Source organism: Geotrypetes seraphini, chromosome 4, assembly GCF_902459505.1.
Source record: "Geotrypetes seraphini chromosome 4, aGeoSer1.1, whole genome shotgun sequence".
NCBI lineage: Eukaryota > Metazoa > Chordata > Amphibia > Gymnophiona > Dermophiidae > Geotrypetes > Geotrypetes seraphini.
The window spans coordinates 15,649,247-15,663,089 of NC_047087.1; positions in this window are offsets into that span (position 1 = coordinate 15,649,247).

The following is a 13,843-nucleotide window of genomic DNA, read 5'->3' on the forward strand; positions in this document are numbered from 1 at the left end:
CGGGGCCCTGTGTCTGTACTTTTGTTCAACTTTGGTGAACCTCCATTTTAGGTAAAGGCTGGGGATAAGATAGCCCAATTGATTTGTGTAGGCTCTGGCTTTTCGAGTGAGTGCAGCTGCCCCCGTCATGTTGAGGGGAACAGGGATTTGGTTCCTCTGATGAGAGTAAAGAGCCCGGGAGGGGGGATAAACAGGCGGTAGAGAAGGAGGAGACAGGACCTGGTCTTGCCTTGCCCTAGGAAGGCCCTTCTGAAACCCATCCAGTAAAGATATAAGAAGAAATGGAAGAGCTTTGTAGGGAGGTTGAACGCCTTTCCTAGAAGAGAGCCAGTATACCCTGGGAGGTGGAATTGGCCCAAATTAAGCAAGCCCTGCAGAATGTATGGCATGAATGGCATGAACATGAGAAGTTAAGGACTATAATTCCCTGTCTGAAATCGTTAGCAGATCTGGCATTACAGTAGGTTTTGCAGGTCATGGAGATCCAATTAAATCAACATCAGGACGGGCAAGCGAGATTAATAAAACTCATGGAGGAGACTAGAAGCCATAGTCAGGTCCTTCAGAACTAAATGACTGCCTCACAAAAATCTAAGAGGCCAAGTCATTACCTTGTAGGTTAGATTCCCTTCAAGAAGAATCTAAACGAATGCATTGTTGGTAGAGAAATGGTAAAAAGTGCAGGATCAGGGGCAAATTGCTCTGAATCAGCAAGCTGCAGATATCAATGGCATAAGTAGCTGCATTGGACAGGTACAGAAGATATGGAGATGTTGGAGGAAATAATTCTAGGCCTAGAGGAACCCAATTTCGGGGAAGTGATGAGGAATCGAATTGATATTCTCCAGGATGGAATGGACCCCTGGTGGGTAGGCTTTTCTGATAGTCCCAGAGTGCTGGTACTCCGGTGGCCAGAGGACTTCCAAACTGACCCACTGCTGGCGGCAGTCAAAAGACACTATCTGCTGCTGACTGAATACATCAGTTCTTGAGGCCCATCGGGCTTCTCTTCTGCTGTGCTTTCTAAACTAAACTAAAACTTAGCCTTATATACCGGGTCTTCAACCATAGGAAGCTTGACGCGGTCAACAATAAATTAATAAAAATTGCTAAAATACATGGAAATTCGTTTTCAGAATGTTTAGCAAATAGAAATGTTTTCAAAGATTTACGAAGAGATTGGAAGGAACTAGGTCTAGGACATTTCAAAGTTACAGGGAGTTCATTCCATAATTGGGAAAATTTAAAAGGCAAAGAAAGGTGAAGAAGGTGTTAGGTGAAATGTACCGATTCACTTGCTCAGATAATGCGTTGAGTTATCCAAAGGAACACCGTCTCTACAATGACAGCTGGAACAGGTACATTTCCAGCTGTCATTTTCAGAGATGCTGTTTCTTTGGACAACTCAACGCATTATTTGAGCAAGTGAATCGGTACATTTTACCTAACACCTTTGAACAGCAAGTCTCCCGAGGCAGGCCTTTCATGGCCGAAACACGATCGTGTTGAGTCTGTTACAAATACATAGGATTGAGCAACAACTGGTCTCCTCCGTTGTTTTTTCTTGATTCTCACCGTTGTGAAGGCAGTTACTTTCTCCTGTTTGTTTACTGAGGTTTTTTTTACATTTTTTTTTGCCATATTGCATGCTTTATACATACCTGTTAGCTATACATGTTGTAATCTGTATGCATATCAACCATGCATGTACAATTAGTTTGTTTAATCATCTTACGTACAATTTATTATTTGAAGTTAGAATTTGTACATGAGATCTTTGTACAGACCCCTGATGCAGGCGGAGACGCTGAAACAAGGCCTGTGTCGGGTCCATCATTAAAGCAGGATTGCCCGGAACTTTAAGGCCCTTTTTGCTTTTAGGTGTTCCTTTGTGGTTTGTACTTTGAATCCCTCTTCTTTTCTACGGTTTAAAGCAATTATACAGCCAGGAGCCATTTCCGACAGTTTAAATCATTTTGAATATCAACCCTAAGCTTTGAAATGTCTTGATACTGCTATTGATGGGATGTTATGATGGACAAAATGCATGAAATGTAGAGTATTTACAGAACTGATATGTATGTCCAATTATGTTGTCTTATGTTTTTTGGTGCAAAGGTTGGCTCAGGACTGGTCCCGGAGGTAGAGATTGCTTCCTATTTACAACAGCTCCAAAACTGTAATGAAATATCACCACAGCCTGGGGTACAGCTAAGCATCCAAGACTGCCTTCAAATTCCACCTCTTTCACTATGTCCAATTAGGATGAGCAATGTTCTGATACTATGACTGCCCAGTAATGAAGGATGTGTTTTTGATAGCCCAACTTTCAGACTTTAACGATATGTCTTTAGGAAGGTGAATTAATGCATACACTCTCAAGGAGTATCGCTTTCAGTTCATAGGTCATGTCAAATTTTCTGGAATGTCTTACAATGAGCACCAGTTAAACTCAATGTATTTACATTTAATCAGGAGAAGCAACTGTCTTACATATTAAATATTCATTATCCTGTATGTCGTACATGGCTCTGTACAAGATAAATCCAATGACTACATAGTTTTTGGAGCTAGCTCACACTTTTTTCAGGAGTAGCTCAAGTCAAGATGCACCGGAGTACAGGAGACATTTCACCTCTCCATAGAGGACTTACAATCTAAATTTATACCTGAAAACAAGATGGGTTAAGTGACTTACCCAATGTCACATGGGACATCCGTGGGATCTGAATCCCAGATTCTCTTGGTCTTAGCCTACTGATCTAATCACTAGGCTGTACCACCACTCTTATCCTGGAAAGCTTAACAGAATTTGATTCATCAAGGTTTCATTTCATATTTAGTGGCATTTTAGAAAGGATGTCCAAATTGGAGCATGGTCAAGGGAAGACTGAAACTTTGCATGAACAAGATAAGTGGTCAAAATTCATATGCTTCTAGGGAAGACGTCAATGAATTGTGTATATAAAATTAAATCACAAGGGTACACTTTGAATTTGGAATTATGTTTGAGGATTGTTAGTGCACAAATGGAGGCCCGATGAAAGACAGAAAATAAAAAATGAATTCACCTATAAGTGTCTTTGAATAAAGATGCTGAATGAGTGATTCATTTCTCTGAGGACCTCCATTTCAACAAATTATTTTACTTTAATGGTTGTATTACTTATTTGTGTGAAACTTTGAGCATTAACTTTTTACTGGTCAATAGCATGAGTGGTAAATTGGAACCGAGAAATCCAGGTAAGGACATCTCAAGTTCTGATAGCATTTGAGGACAGGATCCGTCGTCACAGAGTCTATTCTGAAATACAGAGCAAAAACCTGAGGGAATGGTACAGTTTAAGGGTGTGAAAGACTTTATTTAAAAAATTCTATTCCACCTAAAATCTAAATGGAGAACAATACAAATATAACAAGAACCAACACAAATATCCACCTACAATTCTTATACCAGTAACATAGTAAATGACGGCAGATAAAAACCCGGATGGTCCATCCAGTTTGCCCAACCGTATATGCTCCATAAATTAATCATTTAATTTAAATGGTCCTTTTTCTTAGATATTTCTGGGCCAGAAACCCAGAGCCCTGCCCGGTAGTGTGCATAGGTTCTATCTACTGGAGTCTTCATCAAAGCTCACTCGCGCCCATCTAAACCATCCCAGCCATCGAAGCCCTCCCCAGCCCGTCCTCAACTGAATGGCCATATATGAGACACAGACTGGGTAAGTCTTATTTCCTTCAATATATACTTATTTTCTGATTAGAGATCCTCTGTGTTCATCCCATGCTTGTTTGGGCTCTGTCACTGTTTTCCTCTCCACCACCTCCCTCGGGAGCACATTCCAGACTTCGACCACTCTCTCTGTAAAGACGAATTTCCTGACATTACTCTTGAGTCTACCACTCCTCACCCCTCAAGACGTTGCAGCCCTATCTCATACTCCTGCATAATCACCTTTTTTGTGCACAAAAGATGAGCGGGACATGGGTGTGGTAGTATGTGATGACCTTAAGGCAGTGGTCTCAAACTCAAACCCTTTGCAGGGCCACATTTTGGATTTGTAGGTACTTGGAGGGCCGCAGAAAAAATTGTTAATGTCTTTTTAACGAAATGACAATTTTGCATGAGGTAAAACTCTTTATAGTTTATAAATCTTCCCCCTGCCCCCGAAGGCCTGCATGTTCCCCCTTCTTTGCAGCGTCCTCTGGCTTCCCCCCTGGCCTCCTGGTCTTAGTTTCAGCAAATTACCGCAGCCTGCAGAGAGGATCACCGGTGCTGTAGCATTCCTTGCAGTCTGCCATCGGCCTCTGCAGCACGTTCCCTCTGCCAAAGTCCTGCTCCTCCTCTGACATCAGGGGCAGGATTGCGGCAGAGGGAACGTGCTGCTGAGGACATCAGCCTGCAAGGATCGCTACTGCACCGGCAATCCTCTCTGCAGGCTGCGGTAATTAGCTGAAGGTAAGAGCGGGAGGTCAGGGGGGAATCCTGAGGACGCTGCAAAGAGCAGGCAGCACTAGTACAGAACGCGGGCTGCAAAATAGTACCTGGCGGGCTGCAAGTTTGAGACCACTGCCTTAAGGTAACCAAACAGGTACAAAAGATGACGGCAAAAGCTAGAAGGATGGCTAGTAGGAAAAAGAGGTAATGATGCCCAAATATAAGACTCTGGAGAGTAGTGACACAGTAAGGAGAAGTGCACGGAGGGTGGTCTGCCCTGGGCGCGGTCTTTCTCAGGGCATTGGCCCCCATCCTCCCCCCCTTCCCAATCCTCCCCCAGCTGTGTGCCCACACCCCTTCCCCATACCTTTTTCTCTGAGGCGCAAAAAGTGACAAACTTGCTGCCCACATCGACTTTGGCGCTTTCTCTGACTTCCGAGAGGAAGTGACATCAGAGAGAGCTCTGAAGCCGATGCGCCGGTCACCCTCACTATTTAGAATACTAGCTGATGCCCCGGCATTGCATGGGTATTTAATTATAGCAATAACACTGTAAATGGATTCAAATAAAGATACTTTATAATGGTGAATGAAATTATTTTTTTACAGCTTTATAAAAAGTACAATATTCAAATTATAATGTGAAATATTTGACAAAATGAATACAATACAACTAACAAAAAACTTGATTATAAACAACATTTTTAGTTTCACCTCCAGGAGCAAGAACATATAAATTCTTGGGTGAAGAGACCCCCAGAACATATCACCCCAGTTAGTGAGGGATCTGCATACCAAGTTTCGTTCAAATCGGTCAAGCCGTTTTAGATTTACTGTGAGAATGGCAGCTGTTTACATTTTTTCCATTGACATGAATGGGTGAAATCTGATGTTCTGTTTGTAGCTCCGCCCACGTGTGCAGGTGGGCCGCGAGACCCCCAGGACATATCACCCCAGGTAGTTGGAATTACTGTGAGAATGGCAGCTTTTTACATTTTTTCCATTGACATGAATGGGTGAAATCTGATTTTCTGTTTGTAGCTCTGCCCACATGTGCAGGTGGGCCGCAAGACCCCCAGAACATATCACCCCAGGTAGTGAGGGATCTGCATACCAAGTTTCGTTCAAATCGGTCAAGCCATTTTTGAATTACTGTGAGAATGGCAGCGTTTTACATTTTTTCCATTGACATGAATGGGTGAAATCTGATGTTCTGTTTGTAGCTCCGCCCACGTGTGCAGGTGGGCCGCGAGACCTCCAGAACATATCACCCCAGGTAGTTGGAATTACTGTGAGAATGGCAGCTTTTTACATTTTTTCCATTGACATGAATGGGTGAAATCTGATTTTCTGTTTGTAGCTCCGCCCACGTGTGCAGGTGGACCGCGAGACACCCAGAACATATCAACCCAGGTAGTGAGGGATCTGCATACCAAGTTTCGGTCAAATCGGACAAGCCGTTTTTGAATTACTGTGAGAATGGTAGCTCTTTACATTTTTTCCATTGACATGAATGGGTGAAATCAGATTTTCTGTTTGTAGCTCCACCCACGTGTGCAGGTGGGCAGCGAGACCCCCAGAACATATCACCCCAGGTAGTGATGGATCTGCATATCAAGTTTCGTTCAAATCGGTCCCACAGCTTTTTACATTTTTCCCATTGACTTGAATGGGTGAAATCAGATTTTCTGTTTGTAGCTCCACTCACGTGTGCAGGTGGGCCACGAGACCCCCAGAACATATCACCCCAGGTAGTGAGGATCTGCATACCAAGTTTCGTTCAAATCGGTCCCACAGCTTTTTACATTTTTTCCATTGACTTGAATGGGTGAAATCTGATTTTCTGTTTGTAGCTCCGCCCACGTGTGCAAGTGGGCCGCGAGACCCCCAGAACATATCACCCCAGGTAGTGAGGGATCTGCATACCAAGTTTCGTCCAAATTGGTCACAGTGAGAATGGCAGCTTTTTATATTTTTTCCATAGACATGAATGGGTGAAATCTGATTTTCTGTATGTAGCTCCGCCCACGTGTGCAGGAGGGCCGCGAGACCCCCAGAACATATCACCCCAGGTAGTGAGGGATCTGCATACCAAGTTTCGTTCAAATCGGTCAAGCCGTTTGTGAATTACTGTGAGAATGGCAGCTTTTTACATTTTTTCCATTGACATGAATGGGTGAAATCAGATTTTCTGTTTGTAGCTCCACCCACATGTGCAGGTGGGCTGCGAGACCCCCAGAACATATCATCCCAGGTAGTGAGGGATCTGCATACCAAGTTTCGTTCAAATCGGTCAAGCCGTTTGTGAATTACTGTGAGAATGGCAGCTTTTTACATTTTTTCCATTGACATGAATGGGTGAAATCTGATTTTCTGTTTGTAGCTCCGCCCACGTGTGCAGGGGGGTCGCAAGACCCCAAGAACATATCACCCCATGTAGTGAGGGATCTGCATACCAAGTTTCGTTCAAATTGGTCAAGACGTTTGTGAATTACTGTGAGAATGGCAGCTTTTTACATTTTTTCCATTGACATGAATGGGTGAAATCAGATTTTCTGTTTGTAGCTCCACCCACATGTGCAGGTGGGCTGCGAGACCCCCAGAACATATCATCCCAGGTAGTGAGGGATCTGCATACCAAGTTTCGTTCAAATCGGTCAAGCCGTTTGTGAATTACTGTGAGAATGGCAGCTTTTTACATTTTTTCCATTGACATGAATGGGTGAAATCTGATTTTCTGTTTGTAGCTCCGCCCACGTGTGCAGGGGGGTCGCAATACCCCAAGAACATATCACCCCAGGTAGTGAGGGATCTGCATACCAAGTTTCGTTCAAATTGGTCAAGACGTTTTTGAATTACTGTGAGAATGGCAGCTTTTTACATTTTTTCCATTGACATGAATGGGTGAAATCTGATTTTCTGTTTGTAGCTCTGCCCACATGTGCAGGTGGGCCGCGAGACCCCCAGAACATATCACCCCAGGTAGTGAGGGATCTGCATACCAAGTTTCGTTCAAATCGGTCAAGCCATTTTTGAATTACTGTGAGAATGGCAGCGTTTTACATTTTTTCCATTGACATGAATGGGTGAAATCTGATTTTCTGTTTGTAGCTCCGCCCACGTGTGCAGGTGGACCGCGAGACACCCAGAACATATCAACCCAGGTAGTGAGGGATCTGCATACCAAGTTTCGGTCAAATCGGACAAGCCGTTTTTGAATTACTGTGAGAATGGCAGCTTTTTATATTTTTTCCATAGACATGAATGGGTGAAATCTGATTTTCTGTTTGTAGCTCCGCCCACGTGTGCAGGAGGGCCACGAGACCCCCAGAACATATCACCCCAGGTAGTGAGGGATCTGCATACCAAGTTTCGTTCAAATCGGTCAAGCCGTTTGTGAATTACTGTGAGAATGGCAGCTTTTTACATTTTTTCCATTGACATGAATGGGTGAAATCTGATTTTCTGTTTGTAGCTCCACCCACATGTGCAGGTGGGCTGCGAGACCCCCAGAACATATCATCCCAGGTAGTGAGGGATCTGCATACCAAGTTTCGTTCAAATCGGTCAAGCCGTTTGTGAATTACTGTGAGAATGGCAGCTTTTTACATTTTTTCCATTGACATGAATGGGTGAAATCTGATTTTCTGTTTGTAGCTCCGCCCACGTGTGCAGGGGGGTCGCAAGACCCCAAGAACATATCACCCCAGGTAGTGAGGGATCTGCATACCAAGTTTCGTTCAAATTGGTCAAGACGTTTTTGAATTACTGTGAGAATGGCAGCTTTTTACATTTTTTCCATTGACATGAATGGGAGAAATCTGATTTTCTGTTTGTAGCTCCGCCCACGTGTGCAAGTGGGCCGCGAGACCCCCAGAACATATCACCCCAGGTAGTGAGGGATCTGCATACCAAGTTTCGTTCAAATTGGTCAAGACGTTTTTGAATTACTGTGAGAATGGCAGCTTTTTACATTTTTTCCATTGACATGAATGGGTGAAATGTGATTTTCTGTTTGTAGCTCCGCCCACGTGTGCAGGAGGGCCGCGAGACCCCCAGAACATATCACCCCAGGTAGTGAGGGATCTGCATACCAAGTTTCGTCCAAATTGGTCACAGTGAGAATGGCAGCTTTTTACATTTTTTCCATTGACATGAATGGGTGAAATCTGATGTTCTGTTTGTAGCTCCGCCCATGTGTGCAGGTGGGCCGCGAGACCCCCAGAACATATCACCCCAGGTAGTTGGAATTACTGTGAGAATGGCAGTTTTTTACATTTTTTCCATTGACATGAATGGGTGAAATCTGATTTTCTGTTTGTAGCTCCGCCCACGTGTGCAGGTGGACCGCGAGACACCCAGAACATATCAACCCAGGTAGTGAGGGATCTGCATACCAAGTTTCGGTCAAATCGGACAAGCCGTTTTTGAATTACTGTGAGAATGGCAGCTCTTTACATTTTTTCCATTGACATGAATGGGTGAAATCAGATTTTCTGTTTATAGCTCCACCCACGTGTGCAGGTGGGCAGCGAGACCCCCAGAACATATCACCCCAGGTAGTGAGGGATCTGCATACCAAGTTTCGTTCAAATTGGTCAAGACGTTTTTGAATTACTGTGAGAATGGCAGCTTTTTACATTTTTCCCATTGACTTGAATGGGTGAAATCAGATTTTCTGTTTGTAGCTCCGCTCACGTGTGCAGGTGGGCCACGAGACCCCCAGAACATATCACCCCAGGTAGTGAGGGATCTGCATACCAAGTTTCGTCCAAATTGGTCACAGTGAGAATGGCAGCTTTTTATATTTTTTCCATAGACATGAATGGGTGAAATCTGATTTTCTGTTTGTAGCTCCGCCCACGTGTGCAGGAGGGCCACGAGACCCCCAGAACATATCACCCCAGGTAGTGAGGGATCTGCATACCAAGTTTCGTTCAAATCGGTCAAGCCGTTTGTGAATTACTGTGAGAATGGCAGCTTTTTACATTTTTTCCATTGACATGAATGGGTGAAATCTGATTTTCTGTTTGTAGCTCCACCCACATGTGCAGGTGGGCTGCGAGACCCCCAGAACATATCATCCCAGGTAGTGAGGGATCTGCATACCAAGTTTCGTTCAAATCGGTCAAGCCGTTTGTGAATTACTGTGAGAATGGCAGCTTTTTACATTTTTTCCATTGACATGAATGGGTGAAATCTGATTTTCTGTTTGTAGCTCCGCCCACGTGTGCAGGGGGGTCGCAAGACCCCAAGAACATATCACCCCAGATAGTGAGGGATCTGCATACCAAGTTTCGTTCAAATTGGTCAAGACGTTTTTGAATTACTGTGAGAATGGCAGCTTTTTACATTTTTTCCATTGACATGAATGGGAGAAATCTGATTTTCTGTTTGTAGCTCCGCCCACGTGTGCAAGTGGGCCGCGAGACCCCCAGAACATATCACCCCAGGTAGTGAGGGATCTGCATACCAAGTTTCGTTCAAATTGGTCAAGACGTTTTTGAATTACTGTGAGAATGGCAGCTTTTTACATTTTTTCCATTGACATGAATGGGTGAAATGTGATTTTCTGTTTGTAGCTCCGCCCACGTGTGCAGGAGGGCCGCGAGACCCCCAGAACATATCACCCCAGGTAGTGAGGGATCTGCATACCAAGTTTCGTCCAAATTGGTCACAGTGAGAATGGCAGCTTTTTACATTTTTTCCATTGACATGAATGGGTGAAATCTGATGTTCTGTTTGTAGCTCCGCCCATGTGTGCAGGTGGGCCGCGAGACCCCCAGAACATATCACCCCAGGTAGTTGGAATTACTGTGAGAATGGCAGTTTTTTACATTTTTTCCATTGACATGAATGGGTGAAATCTGATTTTCTGTTTGTAGCTCCGCCTATGTGTGCAGGTGGGCCGCGAGACCCCCAGAACATATCACCCCAGGTAGTGAGGGATCAGCATACCAAGTTTAGTTCAAATCGGTCCCACAGCTTTTTACATTTTTCCCATTGACTTGAATGGGTGAAATCTAAAGTTATGTTTGTAGCTCCGCCCACGTGTGCAGTTGGGCCGCGAGACCCCCAGAACATATCATCCCTGGTAGTGAGGGATCCGCATACCATGTTTCGTTCAAATCGGGCAAGCCGGTTTTGCAGAGGCAGTTTTTACATTTTTTCCATTGACATGAATGGGTGAAATCTGATTTTATGTTTGTAGCTCCGCCCACATGTGCAGGTGGGCCGTGAGACCCCCAGAACATATCACCCCAGGTAGTGAGGGATCCGCATACCAAGTTTCGTTCAAATCGGGCAAGCCGGTTTTGCGGAGGCAGTTTTTACATTTTTTCCATTGACATGAATGGGTGAAATCTGATTTTCTGTTTGTAGCTCCGCCCACATGTGCAGGTGGGCCGTGAGACCCCCAGAACATATCACCCCAGGTAGTGAGGGATCGGCATACCAAGTTTCGTTCAAATCGGGCAAGCCGTTTTTGCGTTGGCAGTTCTTTACATTTTTTCCATTGACATGAATGGGTGAAATCCGATTATCTGTTTGTAGCTCCGCCCACGTGTGCAGGTGGGCCGCGAGACCCCCAGAACATATCATCCCGGGTAGTGAGGGATCTGCATACCAAGTTTCGTTCAAATCGGTCAAGCCGTTTTTGCGTGATCGCGGCACATACATACATACATCCGATTTTATATATATAGATTGTATACAATTCTGGAGACCACACTTTCAAAAAGATATAAATAGGATGGAGTTGGTCCAAAGGAAGGCTACTAAAATAGTTGGTGGGCTTCATCATAAAGCATATAAGGACAGAGACTGTGTCTGGATTCAAGAGGGCCTGGGATAGGCACGTGGGATCTCTCAGAGAGAGAAAGAGATAATGGTTACTTCGGAAGGGCAGACTGGATGGGCCATTTGGCCTTTATTTGCCATCATGCTACTATATTTCTATAACCATTAAGCTCTATGACCTCACAATGCAGGTGTAAAGAGCCTTAGCCTATAGGAAGAGGAGATGCAAATGTTAAGAGCTTTAGCCAATAGGGAGAGGAGGAGATAATGGTCACTGCTGATGGCAGACTAGATGGGCCATATGGCCTTTATCTGCCATCATGTTTCTATGTTTCTAGATATAAGATCTCAATATGTACAGTATACTTTGGAGGAAAGGCAGGAGGGGTCTTTATGATTGAGATGTTTAAATACCTACATGGCATAAATGTATGAGATGAGTCTCTCGTCAACTGAAAGGAAACTCTGGAATAAGAGGAATAGGATGAAGGTGAAAGGGAGTAGACTTGGAAATAATCTAAACCCCCTCCTACCCCCCCTCCCACACATTTTCACAGAAAGGTTAGTATGAGGGGGTGCTGAAAAGTTTTCAGTCCTACCAACCAACTTCCTAAATTCTGAGCATTATTTGCCACTGTAGCTGAATTGTGTTATCTTATTTTGTTAAGTGCCAATTTGCAGAAATGAAATTCTCTGTTTTGACATTGTTTCAGATCATTGATTAAATGATATCCACGTCATTCTCTTCTTGGTTGGGCTGAGAACTTTAAAGTATCCCCTCAAAGCAACATTCCAGAGCTGAGATTGTGATGTCATAATGCCTCATTGCACCAATGCCTAAGAGCCAACCTCATCAGTGATGTCACAATGGCTCGATTGGCCTATACTTGGTCACTTTTATTATATACAAAGGGGTGTTGAAAAGTTCTCAGCCCAACCAACCAACTTCCTATATTCTCAGTGTTATTTTGCCACTGTAGCTGAAAAGTGTATTATCTTATTACATTAAGTGGCAATTTGCAGAAGCGAAATTCCATGTTTTCACATTGTTTCAGATCATTGATTGAACCTTATCCACATCATTCTCTTCTCGGCTGGGCTGAGAATTTTTCAGTGCCCCCTTGCATATGCCTGGAATGGCCTTCCAGTAGAGGTGGTGGAAACAAAAAATGTATCTGAATTCAAGAAAGCTTGGGACCAGCACATTGGATCTCTAAGGGAGTGGAAGAGACAGTAGATGACATGGAGAGGCAGAGTAGATAGACCATATGGTCTTTATGTGCCTTCAATTTTCTCTGTTCCTAAAACTGGGATTTAGACGTCCATGCAATAGGCTGGTTTTCAGATCTCCAAAACACCTACATAGCTTCTAAAATAAGGCCATAGATGTCCAATTTTCTTAAAGCTGTCCCAGGCCCCAGAATCCTTTCCATGTTTCCATTTTGGAAGGAGACCAACCACAGGAAGAGTAAGAAGGCAACTGCCCCTAAACTCTCCAGTGAAGCACAGCTCAATATGAATCACTTTTCTGAAAGCTAGACATCCTCGGTAGCATGATGTCAACCTTTTAGGACATAGAAGCTCATTCCCCATCTGAGAAGGGAATGAATGTCTCCCTAGTCCCACCAACAACCTCCAGACCACACCCCCTTCCCCATAAGGACTCATGTAAAATCAGGGTTTTGATGTTCATGCTGTATGATAATCAAAACTCCAGTGTACGAACATCTAAACCACGAATTGCATTTTCAAATAAGCCGAGCGCCTTGGCAGTGAAAACCCCACAGGTCTAGCTCACTCGGGACCTCCTGGATTACCTTATACCCCCTCCCCCCTGGATTATGTTTTGTTCATTGCTGGGATCCGCAGGATTAAAATGGCTCTGAATCAATTCCTCTGTTTATGAATATTAGTTGATTATGGTGGTAGAGACATTGCTGGTACTATGATGGTCTGATGGCAGCCTATGTTTGGTTCACATCACTTCAACATTAATAGGTTGTGGGTCTGAGCACTATTTAATGAAAATGCTATATATATTTACTAGTCATTAAGCCCGTTACATTAACGGATGCTAGAATATATGTCTGTCTGTCTTTCTGTCTCTCTCCCTCCCGCTGTGTCTCTCTCTCTCCCTGGCCACCATTCTCTGTCTGTCTTTCTGTCCCTCTCCCTGCCCCTGTCTGTCTTCTGTCCCTCTCCCTGCCCCTGTGTCTTTCTTCCTTTCTTTCTGTCTCCCTCCCTCCCGCTGTCTGTCTGTCATTATTTCCCTCCTTTTCCCTGTGCAGCATGTTCACCCCATTTCCCTGTGCAGCAGCAACAGCATTTCCCTCCTTCCCCCCCCCCATTTTCCTTTGCAGAAGCAGCAGCGGTATTTCCCTTCCCCTCCAGGTCCCTGTGAAGTAGTAGCAGCATTTTCCTCCACCCCCCATTCCCTTCTCTCCCACCCCCCACTTTCCTTTGCTGAAGCAGCAGCGGTATTTTCCTTCCCCTCCAGGTCCCTGTGAAGCAGTAGCAGCATTTTCCCCCACCTTCATTCCCTTCTCTTACCGCGAGCTGTCCTGCTATGTTTGGCCCCTCCCTTCTCTTAACGCTTTGGCC